General features: G+C 34.9%; 1 long non-coding RNA gene across 1 annotated transcript; it reads right to left on the minus strand.

The window, feature by feature from the left end:
- Window positions 1-1,060: 1,060 nt before the first annotated feature.
- Window positions 1,061-3,132, minus strand: LOC149131402 (uncharacterized). Its single transcript, XR_016238013.1, has 2 exons — window positions 2,875-3,132; window positions 1,061-1,409 (listed from the first exon to the last, which is right to left on the minus strand). It is a non-coding gene; the product is annotated as an uncharacterized LOC149131402 (long non-coding RNA).
- Window positions 3,133-6,376: the final 3,244 nt, after the last annotated feature.

Raw genomic sequence — 6,376 nt, forward strand, 5'->3', positions numbered from 1 at the left:
ATCAATGTGTGGACGCTGGTTGCTCTCGGTCAAACTTTAGATTTGAATTTCTATAATTTTGAATTTTTATCACTTTTACTTTGAACTCGACAAAGACAAGCTTGCTGTCGAAATATCGTTGAACCATTAAAATATCCATTGCAATCACATCGTGCTCTTCATTTTGTCTATTAATCGCGATATTTCGTCTGTCTTTATGTTCTGAGTTCAAATTTCGCCGAAGTCGACTTTGCCTTTCATCCTTTCGCGGTCGATAAATTAAGTACCAGTTGCGTACTGGAGTCGATCTAATCGACTGGCCCCTCCCCCAAAATTTCGAGCCTTGTGCCTAGAGTAGGAAAGAATTATTATTATTCAAGATGGCGACCTGCCAGAATCATTCCCGCGCCGGACGAAGTGCTTAGCAACATTTCTTCCTGCTCTTTGCTTTCTGAATTTAAATACCACCGAAGTCAACTTGGCCTTTCATTGTTTCAGGGACGATAAATAAGTATCATTCAAGTACGGGGGACGGCGTAATCAACTTTCCTCCTGCACACAACGCATTGCTAGCCTTGTGCAAAAATTTGATACCATTAAAGCAGACTCGTTAGTATGTTGGACAAAATGTTTAGCAACATATACTCCGGTTTTATATTCGGAGTTCAAATAGCGATGAAGTTGACTTTGCCTTTCAAGCTTTGCCTTTCAACTCAGGGGTTGACGCAATCCGCTATCTCCCACCCCCAAAATTTCAGGCCTTTTGCTTATGGTAAAACGGAAAGGCGGCGAGGTAGCAGAATCGTTAGCACGCTGGACGACATGTTTACCGGTATTTCACCCGTCGCTACGTTCTGAGTTCAAATTCCACCAAGGTCGACTCAAATTCCACCGAAGTCGATAAACTAAGTACCAGTGAAACACTGGGATCGGTATACTCGACTGGTCCACTCCCCCACTCAAGCCTTGTAGAAAAGATTATTTGTAAAACGAAAATTTTACTTCGCAAAAGAAATTTTTCCTCCCGCTTGGCAAAGAAAAGAAGGAAGAAAGAAGGGAAGAAGGAAGGAAAGAAAATTAATCACATTTATAAGTAGATTTAATATGCAGTTAAACATAATTACATACAATATAATGATATAGACGTAAAAAAGCACGAAATTTGTATATTACTTTGAACAGTCGTAAAAAAAATTATCAAGTGCCTTCAAAAGCTGTAGGCAACTATGTTCAAATCTTATAAATCCATATAGTATAACCGAATACACAAGAACAAATCCGAATATGTATATATAAGTTAATGTGTACCATATTTTATTGAGCATATATTTTCCTGCACACATGTTTTCTGGAGTAATATTGTCTTCATCATATTTCTTCAGCGATGTGTTAGTTGCGACTAATTCAATAATCAGCTGACTTCATTGATGCTGAAGTAGATGAAAATAAAGGGAGAAAGTTTTCAAACATATTTCGCATAGCAATCTCATTAACACATCATTTACTCGGCCTATTCAGTGTGAAATTTTTCTCAAACCATTCAGCGAATATTTCTTATCTCCACTGTAGAAAACGTTTAAATTTAATATAATATATATCCATAAGTAACTTCACAAAAATATTAATTTACCAAAATACAGAATAAAATACAACAAATCTAACTTATGAAATACACACACATACATGCATATGATATGTATAACTAACATGTATATACACAAATACACATCTTAGATATTTATCTAATATGTATAAATGTATATATATATATATAATATATCATACATACATAATGCATTATATATATTATATATACATAATACATTATATGTTTATATATATATATATATATATATATATATATATATATATATATATATATTATATCTATTATATATAATATATTATGGAAACATATTTTATATGATATATTACATATACATCATATATACATAATATATTATATAAATACATATATATATGCATATATATATATGCATATATATGTGTGAATATATATATATATATGTGTGTGTGTGTGTGTGTGTGTGTGTGTGTGTGTGTGTGTGTGTGTGTATTCATCGCAGCTTTACATTTATATCACATTTTTTAGCTTGTTTCAGATTACGGTAGTATGAACGTTATGTTTAACAATGATTTTCAATTTACATCAAAAGCGTTGATTCAAAATTAAAGTTGTAAAAACTTGAAATCAAGTCAATACGGACCAAACAGAGATACATACTCATACGCACACACGCGCACAACAACAACAACAACAACAACAACAACAACAACAACAACAACAACAACAACAACAACAACAACAACAACAACAACAACAACAACAACAACAACAACAACAACAACAACAACTACTACTACTACTACTACTACTACTACTACTACTACTACTACTACTACTACTACTAGCCTGTTAAACATTATTACATGCAGAAATATTAAACAAGCGAGATAGCTTGCGTATAAGAAGATAGTCTATTTAACGGTCACATTTTTAAAAATACAATTACTATAGTATATTTATATTGTTAACACAATATAAATGTTATATATTTGTTAATTGTTTTTTTTTCCTGCAACTGTTTAAACTTCATGTCAAATCATTTCAAGATCGTTAAAACGGTTTTTTTGTTTTTTTTTAGAAAAAAAACCTACTTAAATGACTCTAACCCGCGTGCCGTGTGATTCACGTGCAGTTCGGAGCCTGTTAAATAAATGAGATTATCGTACACCAGAACTAAGTTTTACAAAAATAACCTCGTGAAAATTTGAATTCAAGGGGTCGGGGAGTAATTTAAGAGGATCTTACATCTCTGTTGCAGGGGTGGGGGAGGAGAGCATACTATAAAACACTTGGAAAGGTTCACTCACGTCCAAATATTGGGTGCCTGTCACACATTTTGCAGCAATCCCACTTCCCTGTTTTTAAGGGAACCTTCTGTTATCTTGCCAAGATCCTCTTTACCAATTTTGCTAAATCTTCCCACTATGATTCCTCAATCAAGATGATTCTGTAAGCTGCATTATACTATCAAATCTCTCATATTTGCCGCTTTTATTTCAGTTTTACATCGGACATTCTGCACAAACTTCCATTTGCCCACGTCATATCAAATGAAAAGATCAAAGGTTCTGCCCGAGCCATAAGCTTATTAAGCCGGTTTCCCGAATTCTATGACGTATATATGTGTGTTCGCGCGCACACACACACATACACACATACTAACATTGCACTCCGACGTTGCCCGGGTGTTATGACCTACAGCTATACTGTATTATTTGTTCCTCTCCTATGGGCAGAATCGACACACGAGGGGTATGAAGCTAACGAATCTTTATAAATATGTTTTTCGGTCATTTTCTGTTGAACAACGCTGCAGTTTCAGTCACAAGTCTATACAATAACACTATATGTACATCTCAATCTACTGGACTTCCAACAATTAACAAATGTATTTTAAAGTTGAATGGTTAGCAGTAAGAAAGATGTCCAGATTCCTTTTAAAAAAACCATTGTGCAAAATATTCTAAAAAGTATTTCTTTTCACCACAACAAAACACACACTTTCCCACGATACCATGCAAAGGGACTGAACGTGGAATCATGTGGCTAGGAAGCAAACTTCTCAACCACACAGTCATTCTTACACCTAATGTGTGTGTGTGTTTACATTTGTTGTCAAATCGAGTATTGTGTCCCACTATGTCTCGAAGTTAGCAGTTCATCAAGTAGAGATCTATAAAATAAAAGCCAGATTGAAATACATACTGAGGTCAGTATGATTAATTAAATTTTTGAAGGTAAGAGCCCATCGAAAGACTAAACCCAATAAAATAATGGTTAAAGACTTAACGGCCTCAAATTTACGGTAATGGATTACTAAGCACAAGACAATGAGTTCAAAACTTCGCATTGAACTTCCACTCTATAAAGTAACACTGTATGTACATCTCAGTCTACTTGACTTCCAACAATTGACAATTGTATATTAAAGTTGAATGGTTAGCAGTAAGAAAGATGTCCAGATTCCATTGTGCAAAATATTCTAAAAAGTATTTTTTTCACCACAACAAAACACACACACACACATAGGTGTGTCTGTGAAAACTTGAGCTTCTTACAAATAGAAGCCAAATCTCCCTTAAAACACACCCTTTCATCAAAAGAAAGACAGATTTACAGTATTTCAGGAAGGAGAAAAAGAAACCTATTCGATGGGTTTGTTACATCAGAGGCAAACAAAACACTGACAAACATACTTTGCATTAAAAGATTATCCACTAAATAATACTGAAAAGTTAACGGTCGAAGTTTCATTCCCTGGTAAAACTCCGTGTATTTTAAAATTTTCTCATTATACTCTATGTAAGACATAAAGATAAGGGAGGCAGAATTGCTTCCCTTAGCTAAAGACCTCAAAATTGTGCGAACTGATCTCGTTTTAGAGGTTATTTTTGCAGTAGATGTTATTTTTGTTGTGCAAAAAACACTCTTTATCTGGTAGCCGAAAGATTACTGAATCTTTTGATACCTCATACGTCAAAATCGGCAACTCAGTTTTCGAATCCATAAGGAACACACACACATAAACTATATATATATATATATATATATATATATATATATATATTCCCCTTGGACGGAACGTTGGTCCATTGCAGTAATACTCCTTTTTGTCAGCTGAGTGGACTGGAGCAACTTGAATTAAGGTATTTTGCTTGAGAAAACAACGCATCACCCGGATCAGGAATCGAAACCACAGTCTTACGATCATGAGTGTAACACCCTATCCACTAAGCCATGTGCCTCCACGATCTCCGCCTACTTGAAGCAAAATACGCTTTCACTCTTAAAAGTATGTCTTCCATTAACGCCAGAAGGTGAGCTCCAGATTCAGCCTGTATCCCCGTTAAATATTCCATAGGCAAATGAATGCCTTCTCGCTGATTCACAAAAACTCATTCACTAACACACTACTACCTTTAATCCTCTATATATGGTCTGCTCCTTTTTCCTTTTGTCAAATATACCGATGCTACAAACTTTGATCTTCTGGACTAGTTCGCTGTATGTCTTATCTTTTCCTCATCTTCTTCTAGTGTTTCACTCTCCCCATTAAACACTTCGCTCTGTATTTTCTACCCCCACCTTTACTTCTCTCATACAGATTTTCAAGCTGAATCTAAAACTGATGACATTGCCCCTCCTCTAAATAATAAATTTGCGTTAATAACAGAATAAACATTAATAATATTGCGTAATTGAAGTGAAACTGATCTGGAATAATTACTTTTGTGTCTGAAACTAGGAACTGCATCTTTCCTTCAAAAACCGAACACGGGTAACGCGGTAAGGTTCCGAGCCGTTTTGAGGTTTGGTCTATCTGAGCGGAACAGTAGGAAAATTAACCACATCGCTACATTCTTTTTGTGTAGCGGTTTAGTTTTCCCGGTTTTCATTAAATATTATAAATCATTGGGATCTGAACATTGAAAATCCCTCTTTAATTTTATTTTTTACTCTATTTCAATTCAAATTTCAGTTATGTAAATTTTAGTGGCGTCCGAAAGTTAAAATTAAATTTTCACACCCAGCAATCCAGTTCAAGTACGATGCAAATATATTTCCGCATCTGGTAGACAAAAGTATCTTACCGATTCGGCCTAACCGCTATGTCTGTGGGAAACGAAATGTCTTTGACTTAATGATATAATCATCTGACAACCTTTTATGGTATTGGCTTGTCACAATTCAACGGTTATTATGTAATACTGAAATTGTTTCCGGTGTATTAAGCTACCAACTTTACTGTGAGAACTTTTTCACGATCTTCCAGTATTTCGAAGTAAGATTGAATCTTCACCTCATTCTGTTTTTGGTAATTTCTGACAGGAAAGCTTGTACACGGTTTGACACTCGTCCGTATAACGATAGGTATCAACTCGGTTTCGAGCCTTTGGTTCTTGGTCAGAAACTAAGTTTTTTATGCCTAATATTCGTATATCAAGTGACTTTTCTTGCCGACCCTTTTTTGCATTGCATTTAGTAATCCCGTTTTTATGCCTAAACTTTTAAAAATTATTTCAATATATTTTCCTATCCACTCCTCGCTTCCCTCAGCTACTGTTTTATATATCTTCTCTAAAGAAGGAAGAGCTGGGTTTTTATGCTTCTGTTTTGTAAATATTCATTTTGTAAATATTCATTTTGTAAATATTCATTACAGTTCTCGGCACTGCTTAACTACAGAGGTCCCGCTTAAATACCGAAGTCCCGATGCATCTACGTAACGTTGGTTAGGGTGTCCTTACACGTCAACACAGCGTACAATTAAAATGTCTTGTACGTAACACCTGCATTTAAGTGGTACCA

Source organism: Octopus bimaculoides, chromosome 22 (genome assembly GCF_046866305.1).
Source record: "Octopus bimaculoides isolate indiv1 chromosome 22, ASM4686630v1, whole genome shotgun sequence".
In the NCBI taxonomy this organism is placed as follows: domain Eukaryota; kingdom Metazoa; phylum Mollusca; class Cephalopoda; order Octopoda; family Octopodidae; genus Octopus; species Octopus bimaculoides.